The sequence below is a fragment of the Schistocerca piceifrons genome, chromosome 1 (assembly GCF_021461385.2).
Source record: "Schistocerca piceifrons isolate TAMUIC-IGC-003096 chromosome 1, iqSchPice1.1, whole genome shotgun sequence".
Lineage (NCBI taxonomy): Eukaryota > Metazoa > Arthropoda > Insecta > Orthoptera > Acrididae > Schistocerca > Schistocerca piceifrons.
Genome location: NC_060138.1, coordinates 96,928,565 through 96,949,635, shown reverse-complemented (window position 1 = coordinate 96,949,635; position 21,071 = coordinate 96,928,565).

Here is a 21,071-nt window from a genome sequence, read left to right as displayed (position 1 = left end):
CTCTCACTGTTCATCATATTTACTTGCGACGATAATACATTCTTACCACATAACTTATGTTACGTAACCAATGTATAGTACAACAATTGTCAAGTCTACAGAAGGACAGACCCGTCAGTTCATAAATTTGTCCAAAAAGGGAAAAAAAGCATTAGAGAGATCTGAACACGTATCTCTACCGTTGCAATCCAACACCGTGAACACATAGTGGCTTTTCAGATTCCCTCGATGTTGCATATCTTGAGCTTGGACCGTTCACAGTTTTTATTGTGCTTCCTTTTTCACACTTCAGTACACCTTCATCCTGTTTTCATGCTTGATCTGTGTTCAGTTTTTGACGGGCTATCCACTGGGCCACTTGTCCATTAAACCTGAAGGGGGTGCGATGGGGAGTTTTCCTTGTAAGCAGATGATGTTGAAAGACCTGCACTTCATTCACCATTCGGTGCTCGTATTTCATATTTCTAATCCCAGCATTCTGGTATTCGGTAAAACAATAATTCAGACAGTATTAATAATTTCTATGGGTTGCCTGATTTATTTGACGATAATAACAGCTTGTCTCACACTGATCTGTGAGAGGAGCTTGGCGCTAGAAAATTTCTTTATTTATGGTCGAGGGCAGCAGTCTTCCTAGCAGCCATGATGGCTTCCCGTTTCCTATCCCTTTTCCGATCGCCAGGGTAGCACGTGGTGTCGATGGAACATTCAGTAGTGGCCAAAGTTTCTCCTTTCTCAGTTCCCCAACCTGCCTTACCAACCTTGTAACCGCTATTCCTGCTCGATTTTAACGCCGCGAGGTCGTCTCCCTGTGAAATTCCGTCCCTATGATTGGCCAATTCAGGTGCGCGCCAGTTTTTCGCGGGTGGGCGCCAGCTGCCTTCCGCGGGTGGATAGTGGACAAGAGGGGGCAGTAGTCCAGTTGTAGTGTGACCGTGCCGGGGACAGGAGGTGCCGCTTTCAGGAGATGGAAGTTCGGTAAGCATGAGCGCCGACGTGTACTGTAGATTCGCGTCCTGCGGCTCAGAGGGAACCTGGTAGGTCATTGTGAATAGTTTCGCTTCTTGCGGATTTTATTGCTTTAGTACGGGAGGCTATCTAGCGATTCACGCAAGTAGCATCTTTCTTATTCTTTGGCTGATTCGTGGTGGTGGTCGTTGCATGCCTGCCACCCCTTCCTTTAGTGGAAATTGGACCCCATTTGATAATACAGCGACCGTTACTAAAATTACTTTCCTCCTGCTATCGTGGCTTGTTATGAACGTACGTTGGGGCAGGCTGCTGAACTGGAATCTTCCTTCCCCCCACCCCCATTTGGTTGTATTATTGTTCGATTCTCAACTGTTTAATAAATGCGTCCGTTAATCTTACATTCTCTATTTTTCATTACGTGAAGTCAGCCCTAGTGTAACAGAATAATGCAGATCTATAACGGTTGCTGTAAGGTCGTGCACGTCTCGCACCAGTAACGATGGTACAAAGACCCAATATCGCGCGCCTGGCACGACCATTGTACGCATGGCAACGATAACAGTAGTAATCATGTTCAGTTATTCCCCATTGATAAACTGGGAAGTGTTCACGGCTCAGTGTGAGTAGGTGAGCACTAAATCCACTTGATGTGGTGGAAGTAGTGGCCTCTGTTTTACTTTGCTGGTTTAGACAAAAAATATCAAAGATCACAGCCCCTACAGCAAGGACTAGTAGCCTGAAAAAAACGATCCACCACTTTTAATGTGTTCGGGGAAGTGTAGTGCTACGACACACTCAATCATAAAAAAAAACTTTTGTAAGGAGACGATGCTAGAATTTAAACTTAGTAAATGAATGAAAAGAAATTAACTTTAAAAAAAAAACTGTAGTGTAACGATTCGCAGAACACCAATCTTGGTCTGCGAACGGAGCCGAATATTCTTCCCATTTATATATTTGAGAAGGGCATCACTTTCCTTCCTCTTTTTGGTCGGAGGACGCTTGGTACGTTAGTAAAACAGGTGTTTCCGATGTTTTCTGAGATTTGGGAGAAAAAGATTCAGCTCATTTGTTTTTGGACAGATATCGTCAGCATTTCTGCAGAGGCCGTTGTTGGTTAACCAACACATTAGGGCAATTTTCCATATTTCAGTGTGCGGTATAGTATGTGAAAAAGAGTTCGTTTCATCTTCCACACATTTTAGAAATCTCAGACTGTACCAGTACCTGGCCCTCATCTTTCTAGGGAAACCCTGCGACGCATTTTTCTTCTTTCCTCTGTCTTTCATACTGTTCACGAATACATTTTCACCGTCTACTCATCAGCTGCATCAAACGAACATTAATATCTATGTCTATGACTATATCTGTATCTATAATGAAACTGTAAAACCGCCGTGTCTATCTGTTTGTCTACACACATCAACCTTCAGAACAACTAGCAATTTCAGTACTTTGTTGATATAGTATCTGCAACCTTTTCTAATATTTCATAAAGCGTTTATTAACAATTCTGACACAGTTACGGTACACGTGTTTGACGACTACTTTAGGACTAACTCAATCATTGTGAAGCCTGACCTACTGAGACTTCACTGAATACACGCTTTACAAGTAATCGCAGAGGACTATCACAATCAACATGTGCCTTCATTGCAAATCAGAGCCAGACTGAGTGATTCTGATTTGCTAGGTAGGCACATGTTGATTGTGCGAATCATTTACAATTACTTTGCAAAGGATATGTTGCTGTTGTGACGTTCATTGTCACCACCAGGCACTTTTAGTGCGGCCTCAGCTAGGTCAGGCTTGAGAATGAAGCAGCTGGTCCGAAACTAGTCGCCAAAGGTACGTGCTGCAAATGTGACTGATTTGTTAATAGACGCTGCATGAAAAGCTGCAAGACAAATTGAAGACAAACTTTTATAGGGTTTTCGCAGGTAACTGAAGAGTACGCTGGGGAAACGTGACGGTTTTATTTTATCAAAATCGGATCACTGAAGAAAAGTTATCGTGATTTAAGGTTTTAGGAGTCTGCTCAGCTTGGAAGTCCGGGTGTTTACCTTATTTACGACGTAATACAACAAAGAACCAATAGATGGCGCTATTAGTTCTTTTTTGTCACCTCAGTGACAGAAGTTTTTAGTATTTCCGGACGTTTACGTCAGTGATAGAATTAAGCTCCGCAATCTACTCAAAGAGAGCATTTTTATTTAAAAAAATTGCATCCAAATTGCCATATATAGTTACTTCGCTTAACATTTTACATTTACATTTACATTTTACAGTTTTGCATATTCATTTATCGATTTCACTCGTTTACTGCACAGGTCTATGCGATATCGTTCATAGGTTTCGTTACACAGTTCACATACACATATTGTGGTTGGATCGAGATAAGTTTTGTTTTTGCAAAGTAGATGATGAAAGTCATGAATAGAAAATCTAGTTACGACATGTCGCAATTCGAAGTCTGCTGCTGTCCATGAGCGGTTCGTCATTGCTTCGGTAACATAGAAGTCTGGCCATACTTTTTCTCGTTTGTCCTCCATGATATTCAGTTAATTTCTGGAAGCCCTTCTGTGTGGCATCATATACCAAAGTTTGAGGTCTTCAATTAGGAATGTCTCTCTCGCTAGAAGGTACACTAGTCTAGATCTTGTTGTCTTTGAAAGACCTAGTGCTCTTTCTAGAGAAGTTGATTTTATCTTTCCTAGTGTTTCTAGATTTTTTTTCTGTCAGGTGGTCCCATATAATCTCCATTCCACAGGTCAGGATGGCAAGATTTTTGCGTTGAATAATTTCGTGGCCGTTTCTAGACTGAGTAGGCGGATGTTTTTGATGTCCTGTTTTGCTATTATTGCCTAGGCTGCACGTTATGTTGTATGTTCTGTGAAGCATTTGGCTGTTGGTTGCAATGTTACCATTAGGTATTTAAAGCCTGATGAGATTTTTATTTTTTGTCCTCTGATGTTGATTTCCGCATTCTTGGGTGTTTTGCTTCCTTTTCTGAAAATCACCATTTCTGTCTTTGTTATGTTTATGTGTAGTTTGTGTTCACTGCACCATTTGTCTATTTTCTCAATGATTTACTGCAGCTTCTGTATATCTGTGTTTGTGCTCAAAAAGAGTATAAACTAACATTTAATTTACTTGAATAGGATTACATATTTACTAATCTCGCTTTGGGTATTTAGAACATTACAAAATTGCTATTTTGTTTCAATAAGTTTCATTTATATATTATATATGGTATTTACTGAGAAAGTGATATTGTAAGGGGTCTTTCTTTACCAATTGGGGTACAGAACCCTAAAAAGCGACGGTGTGCAAAGACTGTTCTTTAACTTCCGTTGTGAAGCATGGGAATATAGCTAAGTGTAAATGAAATATTAAGTTTCTTTCTTGTGATGTAGCGTACATAGTACTTCTAATTAAATAAAATTTTCATTTGATATTTTATCAACACATATTGAAATCTTTGGCCCAAATATGAGATGAACAATTACTTCTTTTGCTAAAAAATGAAACTGTATGTGAGATATGTAGTTATGTAACCAAAAACTTTATGTAGGTTGTGTAATAAATAAATGAAAACACAGAGTAAAACATGTCTTGGAAATGTCCTTACATTATTTATAATTTAGATAATTATATTAAATTTGATTAGATAATAAACCTGTAGGAGCATTAAGAAATGAAAGATTTTTCGTCTCTCATTGTGGCACTACTAAAACAACGACGTAAGTTAAAATACTCATTCCACGAAACAGTTACACAAAAACCAAGTAATCTAAATCAAATTAGTTTCACGTTCACTGACACACAAATTTGTACGAGTCGTTGGTATTTGCTTACCACATCTCTCCATCAGCTATATCCACAGTTGTACCGCAAATACTATTCTTCGAGAAAAAGCTTGGTGCCGGTACATCTACCACCCCTTACCAAATAGACTGGAAAGGAAAAGATAAAGAATTGTAGACTCGTTTGGGTTTTTCTAACTGTGTTGCAGCCAATGATGGTAAGCACGTAAGACTGGCTGCAATCCAAGTACTGTAAATTTAGTCTTCAACTACAAAGGATAATTTTTGATGGTGCTAATCCCTATGCTTGATGTCAGTTGCCAGTTTTGGTTGTTGATGTGGGTTCGTATGGTGGAGACGGTGACGCTGGAATATTTAAAAAGTCGAAAATGGGACCTTTGGTACAAAATGAAACTGTTTCTCTCCCACAACATCTCTCAGGAAGAAGCATCTTGCTACCACATGTGGTAGTAGGTGATGGAACCGTATTGCAAAAAGCAAGTCTTTTTAAGATGTGACAAAACGAACATATTAATTACCATCCGGGTAGTGTGAGGAGAGTTTCAGAATACGTTTACGTAATAACGATTTCCTCTTCAGAATTACGAAAACTGAAACTGTGAATCTGGCAGGTATTGTTTGTTGTAGTTTACAAAGTATGCTCAGGGATAAACATTCGGCTGATAAACCAAAAGGCACTTAGGTGCGACATGATTCGCATAGGAGGTGTGAGACCTTAAGTAAACTGGAATCTTCATACACTGCTGAAAACGTCGCTGAAATAGCTATTCACTGTCAATGATGGACTGAAAAATCATTTGAGCAGTTTCCTATTGAAAACTTATTCCTCTAGAACACGGGCGACCAAGATTTACGTTAGCGAGCCTTGCCCGGGCCCGAGTGCCAAAGCATTCAGACTCGCCGCACATTTCGCCCACCACCACCCACGACTTTTCAGCACGAAGAGGGTAAAGAGGAGAAAACAGCAAATACGCCGCATCTAAATGGCAGTGCATTCGCACTGCATACAATTTGGTTTTATATTTCACATTTGTCAACAACATAGCTCACAGACAAAATAGATTTTCAGTTTCATGTAATTTTTTTGGCTCGCTGAAGACATAGTATAATTTTTGTCTGGTACAAATTGTCGGCGTACGAACAGACACAGACACATTCACAGAGTTTCGCTCTCAAGTTGCGACGTAGTTGTTACTTCTTTAGTTTCATAATGAAAAATGGTCTTTCACACAAATATGTCGATCGAAATATTGTAGCACTTTGCGACCTTGCTATGGAGAGTTGGAAACTCTAAGTGAGGAAAGCAATATAGACATCCTGGACAATTTTAAATTAAAGAGGTTTTTAATTATAACTGGAATGAACTTGCAGGTCAGCAATTACATCTGCACCTGCACAGGGACACTTTCAGCTGAAACGGCAAAAAGTCCCGAAAGCAGATGTAAGACTGACAGTGTCCTCAAAACCTCTAAAAAACTATCCTTGTAATTCGTTCGAGACCACAATGAATTCTTCAGAATTCGCATTTCTTTAACGCCAGAGAGCTTACGCAACTGGATTGTCTTTGTGAGAATATGTTCCTTCTACAACGCGAATTTCTTTTGAGATGCATTCCCTCCAAATCAGAAAGAAATTACCTTGCAGTGTCTTATTATGGGCACTAATTTCCGATCGTGCACTGCTTTTCCCTTCTTAAATTTCACAACAGCGAGTGTTAAACCGGAAAACCATTCCAGGCATAGCCCTTGACTTAATCAACGTACTTTACAGTAATATATGAAGCCTCCATACTCTTCTTAAAGTTCCGCTGCAAACAGTTGCCACCGACAATGGAGTAACGAGTGCGACTTCAAAAATTTTAGTGTTCGTACCACCAATTCCTTCACGTGCTCCATGTCTGCAAATTTAGCACAAAGTGTTTCTTGACGTACAGAGCAATGTATCCCGTCTGTCGATCGTTGCCATTGTTTGCTAGATCATTGTCAATTAAATCTTTAAATTCTTTCTACATGGTATTGTAATTTCGTTTCATACCAAATATGCGGTGCCCATTGCTTATGCGGAATGACAATTCTCGTTCCTCTCTTCTTCTGCCATTCCTATTTATTTCAAAGGGTTCGACAGATCGCTAGACTGCCTCTTTTCGTGCAATACCACGAACAAATAGCGACACCACGGTTCTGACGAACTCAGAGATTATTATTATTTCATTATTATTTCATTTCATTAACAGTACAGAGTAACCCACCGCCTTGAAATGTAATGTGAGTCGCACGCTTCTGAATCTAATAGCAAAGACCTCTATTTTTCCAAATACATAGCTATTTCTTATGTGCCTATCTTGGTTGTCATTTAATAATGACAGTAATAACAGTATAAAAAGTTACTTAGATATTTTAATTTTATGACAATTTATTAGAATAATGTGTTATTTAAATGCGGAAATCGTCATATTCCATACATAGGTGGGTATAGACACTGCGTCAATTAACAGTTCATCTTCCTCGACACTAAAACGCACTTGTAATTTTTTTTAGGACGCTTTATAGCTATTTCGCAAACGGACTTTACCTGATTTGCAACAGCTTCATCAGTACGCACTGTACAGCGCGTTAGACTCCTCCAGAACCAGTTGGTCTGTCACTCCTGACGTAAGGCGCTGACGCACTACGCATTACTCCCTGTCGTCAAACAGCTTCACTATTTTGTCACTGTCGAGGGAACGAAGCTAGATGCCGGGTGCGTTACGTACTACGTGGCGCAAAATTACTGCTCCTAGTAAAACCCGACTGTAATAGAGACTGCGGCTTGCATCTCAGCGCGTCGTGTGATCGAGTAATAGCAAGGTTGAAGCGGCTCCGACGAACGCACAGTCAACGCTAGCACATATACGGCGATGCCGTGAGCACCAGTGACGTAACTCCGGCAGGTAGATTATATGAGGGCGTACCAGCGGCCCGCAACCTGTCACTCCACCTGACAATGTGTAACACGCGTACGCATTTAGTAATGTAAGGGGAAGATATTATCACCGCCTGCCCTGCCTGGTGGCACGCGCCGAACGGGGAAATTAATTCTCTTGTGAGTTGCTGCAAAAATGATAGTCTCTAAGTTGAACACTAAGGCTGCAGTTCCGTCTTTCTATCGTGATTAATCGGAACGTACGCCGTCTCAAGCAACTGCAGTTTCGTACAAGACACGATGAGTAGCACACTACAAACTGTTTATAAAGTCTTTCCCGTCTCTGGCATTTAAATCCTTTTGCGTTGTTTCATAATTTTTATGAGGCGTGAAGGAACGTAGTGACAACGTAGAACGCGTATGTGCTATATCACACAGTTACAATTTGTTGCTTTAATAATTCATACACCTTTTGTGCATCAGTCAGCACATTAAGCTGTCAAGAACGCAAGAGAAGTGGAAATTTATAATGCCCGTACAGACTTTAATAATAGTGCTGCGTGACCAGCAGGTCATGTGCTAAGAATTTAGAGATTCATATTTTGCACTATAAGTTCCCATCCACGTTTACGTTAAAGATCAAAAGCGACACGGGTTATTAACATTTCGCTCCATATATTGCAAACTAGCTGCTCGCCCATACTTCGCAGGTGCAGTTAAAGAAGGACCTTAGCGTACCATCGCTTTTTTAGGTTCCGTACCTCAATCGGTAGAAACTAAATCGTTACAGAATCACTTTGTCAATTAATTCGTTTTCCTGCCCAAGAAGACAAATATAAATGAAATCTATCGAAAGAAACAAAGGAGTTGTGACAATGTTTAGTACACAAACCGAAATTTTCAAAAGCGTATATCCTAGCCATATAAATTCAATAGACATTTGTATACGTAATGATAAAGTAGTGGTGCTTAATTCTATTCCTGATGTAAACTTCACAAAATACTTCTGTGATGGAGGTAAAAATAAAAAAAATAAAAAAAACAACTAACAACGCTATCTATTCGTTCTTTAGTGTATACCGAACTAACACTACCATTTGTTGGTTCTTTCATGTACTACGCTGTCACTAAGGAGATCATCCAAAATACTAAGCTGAGCAGACTCTTAAAAATTTAAATTACGATATATGTTTTCTCATTATCCAATTCTAATGAAACAAAGCGTCTATATTGCCCAAAGCTATGTTCAAGTTACCTGTGAAAACCCATGACAATTCGTCTAGCGGTATTGGAGATTAGTGCGTTCAAACAGATAGACATGACGGTCTTAGAAAAGATTTTAATTAACGATATATTTTTTCCTTGATCCAGCTTTGAAGTAATAATGCGTAAATATTGCTTGAAGCTGTGCTCAAGTTACCTACCGAAAACCACGTGGAATTCTGTCTAATAGCTTAGGAGACTGTTCAAATAGACAAACAAATAATTGATATAATCTGCTACACACAGCTGCAGTCACGTATTAGTAGTTTTGTTATGATGTGACGGTAAGTAAGTCTCTGAACGTGGGATAACATCAGCTGCCTCATATGTCTGTCTATTCAAGTAAGCATAGCTCGCGGTGCGTACAACAATAAAGTGTGAGTATGGATTAAACACCTTGAAGTTTTTATAAGCATTGTATTCATTACTTTTAATTGTGTCACGTAGCACATGTCTACCAATAAAAGCATTTCCACAAATACGGAAAAGATCAAAAGACAAAGATTTAATAGCTTTTTCAGAGAGTAAATATTTTCTCTAATTCACGTAATATTTATCAAATCTGCAATGAAGAGACAAAGAAACTGGTACACTTGTCTAATACCGTATAGGGCCGCCGCGAGCACGCAGAAGTGCCGCAACACGACGTAGCATGGACTCGACTGATGTCCGAAGTACTGCTGGAGGGAACTGACACCATGACTCCTGCAGGGCTGTGCGTAAATCCGTAAGAGGACGAGGGGCTGGAGATGTCTTCTGAACAGCACGTTGCAAGGCAACCCAGATATGCTCAATAATGTTCGTACCTGGGGAGTTTAGTGGCCAGTGTTTAAACCCCGAGCAGTGTTCCTGGAGCCACTGTGTAGCAATTCTGGACGTGTTGAGAGTCGCATTGTACTGCTGGAGTAGCCCAAGTCCGTCGGAATGCACCATGGACATGAATGGATCACACAGGATGCTCAGGTACGCGTCACCTGTCAGAGTCGTATCTACACGTACCAAGGGTCACATATCACTCCAACTGCAAACGCCCCACATAATTACAGAGCCTCCACCAGCTTCAACAGTCCCCTGCTGCCATGCATCTACTAGACAGAATTTGAAACCAGAGTCCTCCGACCATGCAACATGTTTCCTTACTAACAGTCCCATGTCGGTGCTGGTGGGCCCAGGCGAGGCATAAAGCTTTGCGTCAAGGGTACACGAGTGCGCCTTCGGCTCCCAAAGGCAATGTCGATGATGTTTCGTTGATTGGTTCGCACGCTACTTGTTTAAGGCCCAGCACTGAAATCTGGAGCAATCTGCGGAAGGGTTGCACTCCTGTCACGTTGAACGATTCTCTTCAATAGTCGTTGGTCCCGTTCTTGCAGGATCTTTTTCCGGCCGCAGCGATGTCAAAGATTTGATGTCTTACCGGATTTCTGGTATTCACGGGACATTCGTGAAATGGTGGTACGGGAAAATCCCACTTAATCGCTACCTCGGAGATGCTGTGTCCCATCGCTTGCGCGCCTACTGTAAGACCACGTTGAAACTCACTTAAATCTTGATAATCTGCTATTGTAGTAGCAGTAACCGATCTAACAAATGCGCCAGAAACATTTACTCTTACATAGGCCTGTTTACATATCTATTTATTTGAATACGCATGCCTTTACCCGTTTCTTTGGCGCTACGGTGTATAGGTATCTTGTACCACACACTTTCTGAAGTAGCCTATGTTCTTTCTGAGGGTTTAAGCTGCTTTCGTACCAAATTTCGTCGAAATAGGTTCAATTGGTTAACTGTAAAACCGTAACAGACACAGTTACTTTTGCATTTATAATATTAAAATGGATAAAACTTTCAAATACGTTTTCCCCCGTGACCCGATTTTGATGAAATAACGCCTGGACGGTTATGTGCGAAATTTCCAAGTCCCCCTGAATGAGACTACTAACGTATTCAAACAGTCAAACAGACAGATACAACGGTTTTCGATGAAACTTTAAAAACAATATCTCTTTTCCGTATTCCGATACTGATCATATGATTCCTCAAACTATGTTGAGCTGTCCTGTAAAACCATTATGAAAATTCGTCTAAGATTTTGGAGATTACCGTGTCCAAGCAGAGAAATAAGAGACGATCGTTTTAGATAAAAGTTTAAATCGCGGTACCTTTTCTTCCGTTTTATGAAATAGTGCCTATACGGTGACCCTAGGTATGGTCAAGTTACCGGCGAATACCCCATGAAAATTCATCTAGTACCTTTGGAGAAGCGTGATCAAGTAGACGAATGGACAGACACGACTGTTTCACAGACTTACTTTTGTTGGATATAGATGTCTAGTCAGTGCCTGGTCGAAAGGTCGTGGCGTGGCTTGAAACCCGAGGCCACGGCTAGACATTGCAACATTGCTAATGCGTTTTCTCGTTTTCTTATTTCCTGTCACAGTAAATTCTATGTATTTGTCTTGCCTCTGCTATGGGGCTGTATGGTCCTCGATGAAGCTAAGATTAGGACCCGCACATTGATATTAATATGATCGTTGGATAGTGTTAAATCGATAATATGAATAAAAATGCCATTCTGCGAGGAAATAAAAGAATAGTAGCAATCCATCTTCGTGAGCAAAGTAGTGCATAAAGACAAATACACCATTTCATCATATTTGTATATATTAACTACTGAAAATGCAATTGTCATTTTATACCGTTAGCCAGGTACTATGACTATTGACATTAATGTTGGAACTCTGGCCATCCCTGAGTTTTGTCTTTCTCTGGCTCAGTTATTATGTCCTACGTTCTCTTGTGGAATTCATATACACTCCTGGAAATGGAAAAGAGAACACATTGACACCGGTGTGTCAGACCCACCATACTTGCTCCGGACACTGCGAGAGGGCTGTACAAGCAATGATCACACGCACGGCACAGCGGACACACCAGGAACCGCGGTGTTGGCCGTCGAATGGCGCTAGCTGCGCAGCATTTGTGCACCGCCGCCGTCAGTGTCAGCCAGTTTGCCGTGGCATACGGAGCTCCATCGCAGTCTTTAACAATGGTAGCATGCCGCGACAGCGTGGACGTGAACCGTATGCGCAGTTGACGGACTTTGGGCAAAGGCGTATAGTGGGCATGCGGGAGGCCGGGTGGACTTACCGCCGAATTGCTCAACACGTGGGGCGTGAGGTATCCACAGTACATCGATGTTGTCGCCAGTGGTCGGCGGAAGGTGCACGTGCCCGTCGACCTGGGACCGGACCGCAGCGACGCACGGATGCACGCCAAGACCGTAGGATCCTACGCAGTGCCGTAGGGGACCGCACCGCCACTTCCCAGCAAATTAGGGACACTGTTGCTCCTGGGGTATCGGCGAGGACCATTCGCAACCGTCTCCATGAAGCTGGGCTACGGTCCCGCACACCGTCAGGCCGTCTTCCGCTCACGCCCCAACATCGTGCAGCCCGCCTCCAGTGGTGTCGCGACAGGCGTGAATGGAGGGACGAATGGAGAAGTGTCGTCTTCAGCGATGAGAGTCGCTTCTGCCTTGGTGCCAATGATGGTCGTATGCGTGTTTGGCGCCGTGCAGGTGAGCGCCACAATCAGGACTGCATACGACCGAGGCACACAGGGCCAACACCCGGCATCATGGTGTGGGGAGCGATCTCCTACACTGGCCGTACACCACTGGTGATCGTCGAGGGGACACTGAATAGTGCACGGTACATCCAAACCGTCATCGAACCCATCGTTCTACCATTCCTAGGCCGGCAAGGGAACTTGCTGTTCCAACAGGACAATGCACTTCCGCATGTATCCCGTGCCACCCAACGTGCTCTAGAAGGTGTAAGTCAACTACCCTGGCCAGCAAGATCTCCGGATCTGTCCCCCATTGAGCATGTTTGGGACTGGATGAAGCGTCGTCTCACGCGGTCTGCACGTCCAGCACGAACGATGGTCCAACTGATGCGCCAGGTGGAAATGGCATGGCAAGCCGTTCCACATGACTACATCCAGCATCTCTACGATCGTCTCCATGGGAGAAAAGCAGCCTGCATTGCTGCGAAAGGTGGATATACACTGTACTAGTGCCGACATTGTGCATGCTCTGTTGCCTGTGTCTATGTGCCTGTGGTTCTGTCAGTGTGATCATGTGATGTATCTGACCCCAGGAATGTGTCAATAAAGTTTCCCCTTCCTGGGACAATGAATTCACGGTGTTCTTATTTCAATTTCCAGGAGTGTATTTCAAATACTCACGGTTACTCTTATCATGTGAGCAACAGCAATCCATGTCTTCTGTATAAATTCCTTGGCCACATGGCAAGATGTAATCGACATTAGGAGTCGCTGTGTCATCACCAAACCATATTTCTGAAATGGTTCACACTAGCTCGATGAACAGTATTGTACATCGTTTCACTTGCGTTCTCTCCGTCTAAACAGTGTGTTGGCCAACAGGGCAGTGAACCTCTCGACCATATGTTACAGAAGAAAAGGCAAGTAAATGAAGAATTGTAAGTAGAATCCGCATCCGTACAGTTGGCAGTTCCTCCTCATTACGTCTGAAGTGCTTTGCCTCCCCTCCAAGCTTCACTCACAGCCACCACTTTCCCTCCACTCGTTGCCTGCCTGCAAATTTAGTGGAGGGGGGGGGGGATCGTACAAGGTTTTAATCGACATGTACGGGCGTTGGAGACGCGCGATTGATATAAAAGTTGAACAAGCCAGTCAGCGATATCGTTGTACAGTGGTCATTGTTCGGCTGGTCGTGTCCGTAAACTGCACGCGAGCGATAAAAGCTTTCACTCGAAACATAAACCTACCTATACTTTTGGCCGGCCGAAGTGGCCGTGCGGTTAAAGGCGCTGCAGTCTGGAACCGCAAGACCGCTACGGTCGCAGGTTCGAATCCTGCCTCGGGCATGGATGTTTGTGATGTCCTTAGGTTAGTTAGGTTTAACTAGTTCTAAGTTCTAGGGGACTAATGACCTCAGCAGTTGAGTCCCATAGTGCTCAGAGCCATTTGAACCATTTTACCTATACTTTTCCAACGAGCTAACAATCCTTTTGATTTTTCGTCGTCGACTTATAATTATTTTCTATTGGTGGCTTTATAGTTATGAAATGAAACCTATTTCGGTGCCCTGTTTGACGTGGCCACAAATAAGAAGCTAAAACAAACGGAAGACGAAATCCGTGAATTTAATGCTGAACAGATGGAGAATTTCCGCGTTTATCCAAAAATTTAAATGGCCTCGCAGTCTTTCTTCTTTGTCATGGAAAATTCGCACAGGAATCAGATTTTGAGTGATACTTTACAACTACACGTGGGTCATTTAGCACCAAATAAATATTCGGTCAGTGGTGCAAGGAAGAAAACAGTTGAGAATTTCAGAAGACTCAAGAAAAATCAAGTTCTGTATTTAATTAGGCGATCTTTCAAGAACGTTAATACTGCAAAACATGTAGTTATTCAAGAGAAAACCACGTGCACGCGGCGAACAAATGAAAAGTTGCTTTAGAAATACACCCGAGAAGTATTTAGGGATTTTAAGAACAAAGTAGATTATGTAAAAATTATTAGAGACTTACCAACCTCTGCTAAACCAGTGAAAGACAGAACATTCGAAATGTCTTCAAATATAACCGACTAGCAAGTCGAACATCTTACATTGGTTTGACTTTTATCAACAGGATTCGTTCAGTCTTGTGACATAAATGTTACAGCGTAAATTTCACTTTAATTACGATTTATTTTAAAGAAGAAGTTTTAAGATTATTGCCACTAAAAGAAAAACGCTGGTGGAGGAAATAGCGAACAGAGAAACATCATATTCCATCCAATAAAATTGTCTCAGTTTCAAGAGATGGGGTGGGAAGTATGACCGGCATAAAAACGGGTTTATTGCTGTTTCTAAAGAAAAAACTGATCACGAAATTCTTCCTTATCATTGCGTCACTCATCAAAAAACGCTTTGTGCGCGAACATTTCCGAAAGAAATGTGTAACGTTATGGGACTGGTGATTAAAAACAGCAACTCTGTTATAGCTAAAGCTCTTAATCATCGCTAACTAACAAAAATTTGTTGGAACGGAGAGTGAGTATGCACATCTTCTGCTGCACAACAACGTACGTTAGACTAAACGTTAGTGATAGTTCTGCAAGGTTCGCAGGGGAGCTTCTGCGAAGTTTGGAAGATAGGAGACGAGGTACTGGCATAATTGAAGCTGTGAGGACGGGACGTGAGTCGTGCTTGTGTAGCTGTGATGGCAGAGCACTTGCCCGCGAAAGGCAAAGGACCCGAGTTCTAGTCTCGGTCCGGTACACAGTTTTAATCTGCCAGAAAATTTCACATTGGCGCACACTCCGCTGCAGAGTGAAAATCTCATATTGGGTGACTATTTCACCCAAGAGGATGCTATCATCGTTTAAACGTAGAGAATAGCTGCACGCCTTCGAGAAAAATACAGCTGTAGTTCCCCCTTGCTTTCAGTCGATCGCATTTCCAGCACAGAAAGGCCGTGTTGGCAGATCACTCAGTCATCCAGAATGTTGCAGCTGTGACTACTGAGAAGGCTGCTACCCCTCTTCAAGAACCACGTGTTTATCAGTCGTCTGCACAGATGCCTTTCCGCTTTCGTTGTATCTGCTGTACGCCTATCTGATAGTTGTAATCCTCAACCCATCCCACCTCTGTAAGACCGACGGTTCATGGGAGGGGCTGCTAATGTAGCCAGCTATAACCTTACTCGTAATATATTCGGATCCTCTGTCTCGCCTGTTCTACATTTTCCATATGCTAAGGTTCCTGCAACATGACAGGTAACTTGTTATTACGTTTCTGCTGCAGTCCGATCGTTGTTTATTTCTGAATGCAACTGAAGCATAAAAAAGGTGTTACTTGTTGCTGTTGTTGTTGTTGTGGTCTTCAGTCCGAAGACTATTTTGATGCAGCTCTCCATGCTGTGCAAGCTTCTTCATCTCCCAGTACCCACTGCAATCTATATCCTTCTGAATTTGTTTAGTGTATTCATCTCTTGGTCTCCCTCTACGATTTTTACCCTCCACGCTGGCCTCCAATACTAAATTGGTGATTCCTCGATGCCTCAGAAAGTCTCCTACCAAGCGATCCCTTCTTCTAGCTAGGTTGTGCCACAAATTTCTCTTCTCCCTAATTCTATTTAATACCTCCTCATTGTGAAACTTCCTGGCATATTAAAACTCGGGACCTTTGCCTTTCGCGGGCAACTGCCATCTGAGCTACACCAGCACGACTCACGACCCGTCCTCACAGCTTTACTTCTGCCAGTACCTCGTCTCCTACCTTCCAAAGTTCGGCACACAGTTTTAATCTGCTAGGAAGCTTCATATCAGCGCACACTCCGCTGCAGAGTGAAAATCTCATTGTGCAAAAACCCCCCAGGCTGTGGCTAAGCCATGTCTCCGGAATTTCCTTTCTTTCGGGAGTGCTAGTACTGCAAGGTCCGCTGGAGAGCTTCTGTAAAGTTTGGAGGGTAGGAGACGAGGTACTGGCAGAATTAAAGCTGTGAGGACGGGGTGTGAGTCGTGCTTGGGTAGCTCAGATGGTAGAGCACATGCCCGCGAAAGGCAAAGGTCCCGAGTTCGAGTCTCGGTCCAGCACAGAGCTTCAATCTGCCAGGAAGTTTCATATCAGCGCACACTCCGCTGCAGAGTGAAAACCTCTTTCTGGAAACCTCCCCATTAGATATGTGATCTACCCATCTAATCTTCAACATTCTTCTACTTGACACTTCACATACGCCTATATGCAGGTCACAAATACGGCCTTGACAAATATATGCAGGGTTATTACAAATGATTGAAGCGATTTCACAGCTCTACAATAACATTTATTATTTGAGATTTTTGCAAAATGCTTTGCGCACACATACAAAAACTCAAAAAGTTTTTTTAGGCAGTCACAAATGTTCGATATGTGCCCCTTTAGTGATTCTGCAGACATCAAGCCGATAATCAAGTTCCTCCCACACTCGGCGTTGCATGTCCCCATCAATGAGTTCGAAAGCATCGTTGATGCGAGCTCGCAGTTCTGGCACGTTTCTTAGTAGAGAAGGTTTAAACACTGAATCTTTCACATAACCCCACAGAAAGAAATCGCATGGGGTTAAGCCGGGAGAGCATGGAGGCCATGACATGAATTGCTGATCATGATCTCCACCACGACCGATCCATCGGTTTTCCAATCTCCTGTTTAAGAAATGCCGAACATCATGATGGAAGTGCGGTGGAGCACCATCCTGTTGAAAGATGAAGTCGGCGCTGTCGGTCTCCAGTTGTGGCATGAGCCAATTTTCCGCAGGCTACGCGTGAAACTTCCCCTCACGCGTTCAACCGTTTCTTCGCTCACTGCAGGCCGACCCGATGATTTCCCCTTACAGAGGCATCCAGAAGCTTCAAACTGCGCATACCATCGCCGAATGGAGTTAGCAGTTGGTGGATCTTTGTTGAACTTCGTCCTGAAGTGTCGTTGCACTGTTATGACTGACTGGTGTGAGTGCATTTCAAGCACGACATACACTTTCTCGGCTCCTATCGCCATTTTGTCTCACTGCGCTCTCGAGCGCTCTGACGGCAGAAACCTGAAGTGCGGCTTCAGCCGAACAAAACTTTATGAGTTTTTCTACGTATCTGTAGTGTGTCGAGACCATATGTCACTGAATGGAGCTACAGTGAATTTATGAAATCGCTTCAATCATTTGTAATAGTCCTGTAGTTTGGCGGCGAAATTAAGGTTCATACTCTCGAAAGTAAAATTTACGGCACTCTTCACGCGCAGAGCAAGTGCGGAAAGAGCTGGCCGCTGATGCCCGCTGTACCGTGCACCACTGTGTCCCAGCATCCGAGGAGGAGAGATGCAAATACGGCGGGCCGGCTAGGGGCAGGTAGTGGCGCTGCTTTCTCTCGCGTGTCGCAACGTGGCTTCTGTCCATTCATTTCGGCCATGTAAGGGAAAGAGCGACGGGCGTCGTGGAACCCGTCGGGCGAGCTGCAGCGGAGGCCCCGTTTCCACCGGCCGCTGACTCAGCGCCGGCACCACACTGGACGGCACCCGAGAGGGACGGCGCCACATAGACAGCTGGCGCCCTGTGTGTGTACACACACACCTCCCAACCTGGTGACAACTACCCTCTCGGGGAAAGGGTTGTACTTCGGATCACTCATGAAACTAAATTATTTGTTTCAAACATTATCTGTGTTATCATAATTTTTTGGGAGTCTAATTGGAGCGGGTCCGTTTTTTATCTCCGAGGACACATACGAGGGTCTCTCCAAAAGAAATGCACACTATTTTTGTAAAAATACAGTTTTCATTCTGCATGTGCGAAAGTTTCACTGTGTCTAGATACACCCTTCCCGCTTGTTTTCAGACTTAGTTCAACCTGTTCCCGTGAGTGGCGCCGTCACAGCATGTCTTCGAGATGGCTGCTACACTTGACGTTCGTCAGAATTAACGTGCTGTCATAGAATTCCTGTGCTGTGAAAACGAGAAACATCCACAAGAGGTTGAAAAAGTTGTATGGAGATGCTGCTGTCGATCGCAGTACACTTAGTCGGTGGGTAAGCAGGTTACGTGATGAAACCGGGCACGGCAATATTGAGGACTGTCCTCGCAGCAGCAGGCCTCGTACTGCACACACTCCAGACAATGTGCAAGAGTTAACGAATTGGTGACTGTTGACAGACGCATCACAGTAAACGAGTTGTCACCCTACGATGGGATAGCGGAAGGAAGTGTTTGCAGAATACTGAAAGTGCTTGCGTTAAAAAAGGTTTGTGCCGGGTGGGTTTCCAGGATGTTGACAGAAACAAGAACAACGGTATGCAGCGAACTTCTGGAAAAGTACGAGAATGGTGGAGATGAATTTCTTGGAAGAACTGTGACAGGTGATGAAACATGGCTCCATCATTTTTCACCAGAGACGAAGAGGCAATCAATGGAGTGGCATCATGCAAATTCACCCCAAAAAAAAAAAAAATTGAAAACCGCACCTTCTGATGGAAAATTTATGGCTATGGTATTTATCGATTCCGGAGGACTCTAGCTTTTGGACATCATGCCAAGTGGAACCACCATAAATTCTAATGCATATGTGACGACACTGAAGAAACTTCAAGCTCGACTGAGTCGTGTTCGACCACATCGGCAAAAGCAGGATGTTTTGCTGTTGCACGACAATGCACGGCCAGTCAAAAAACCATGGAAGCGATCACAAAACTCGGATGGACAACACTGAAACACCCGCCTTACAGTCCTGACCTCTCTCCATGTGACTATCATCTCTTTGGGAAACTGAAAGACTCTCTTCGTGGAACAAGGTTTGATGATGATGACTCCCTTGTGCACGCTGCCAAACAGTGGCTCCAACAGGTTGGTCCAGAATTTTAACGTGCGGGTATACAGGTGCTTGTTCCAAGACGGCGTAAGGCAGTTGAGAGGAATAGTAATTATGTGGAGAAATGAAAATATTGTTCCTAAAGGATGTATCTACGTACTGTAAAACTTTCAAACATGTAGACTAAAAGATGGATCTAAACAAAATAGCGTGATTTCTTTTGGAGTGACCCTCGTAGTCTTTTTAACTCATCAGTCCTCTCATTTGTTTGATACAGCCCGCCACGAATTCCTCTCTTCTGACAACCTTTTCATCTCACAGCAGCACTTGTAGCCCACGTCCTTAATTACTTTCTTGATGTATTTCAGTACCCTTCTACAGCTTCTTCCAGGGCGTTGGAAATTATCCGCTGATGTCTAAGCAATGTCCTATAATCTTGTTCCTTCTTCCTGTAAGTGTTTTCTACATATGTCTTTCCTCGTCGATTATGCAGAGAAACTCCTTACTGTTTACCCTATCAGTCAACCTAATTTCCAACATTCTTCTGCAGTGCACCACATGTCTAGTGTTTCCATTCTCTGCTATTCCGCAGGACGGAGTGGCCGCGCGGTTTGAGAAGCCATGTCACGGATTGCTCGGCCCCTCCAGCCGGAGGTTCGAATCCTCCCTCAGACATGGGTGTGTGTATTATTCTTAACACAAGTTCGTTTAAGTTAATTTAAATAGTGTGTAAGTCTAGGAACCGATGACTTCAGCAGTTTGGCCTCTTAGGAATTCAAACACATGTGAACATTTTTCTGTAATTCCATTTTTCCCACAGACCAATTGTACAATGCTTTGTACCGGGTTGTAGCCTATCCCCGACCTTATACAATTTGCATACTGAGCAATCAGTAAAGGAAACAAAATAAAAATTTGGAATAAGAATTAAGATCCAGGGAGAAGAAATCAAAACTTTGAGGTTTTCCCGATGACATTGTAATTCTGTCAGAGACAGCAAAGGACTTGGAAGAGCAGTTGAACGGAACGGACAATGTCTTGAAAGGAGGATACAAGATGAACATCAACAAAACCAAAACGAAGATAATGGAATGTAGTCGAATTAAATGAGGTGATGCCGAGGGAATTAAATTCAGAAATGAGACACTTAAAGTAGTAAATGAGTGTTGCTATTTGGGAAGCAAAATAACGGATGATGGTTGAGGTAGGGAGGATATAAAATGTAGACTTGCAATGGCAAGAAATGCATTTCTGAAGAAGAAACATTTGTTTGCGTCGAGTATAGATTTAAGTGTCAGGAAGTCCTTTCTGAAAGTATTTATATGGAGTGTAGCCATGTATGGAAGAGAAGCGTGGACGATAAACAGCATACACAAAAAGAAAATAACAGCATTTGAAATGTGGTGCTGCAAAATAATGCTGAAGATTAGATGGGTCAATCATATAACTAATGAGGAAGTACTGAAATGAATTGGGGAGAAGAGAAATTTGTGGTACAACCAGACTAAAAGAAGGGGCCAGTTCGTAGGACACATTCTGGAGCATCAAAGAGTCACAAATTCAATACTGGAGGGAAACGTTACAGGAGGGGGGGGGGGGGGGCAATCGTACAGGAAGCCCGAGGGATAAATACAGTAAGGAAACTCAGAGGGTTGCAGTATTGCAGTGGTTGCTCGGAGATGAAGAGGATTACAGAGGATAGAGTGGCATGGGGAGCTGCATAAAACCAGTCTTTGGACTG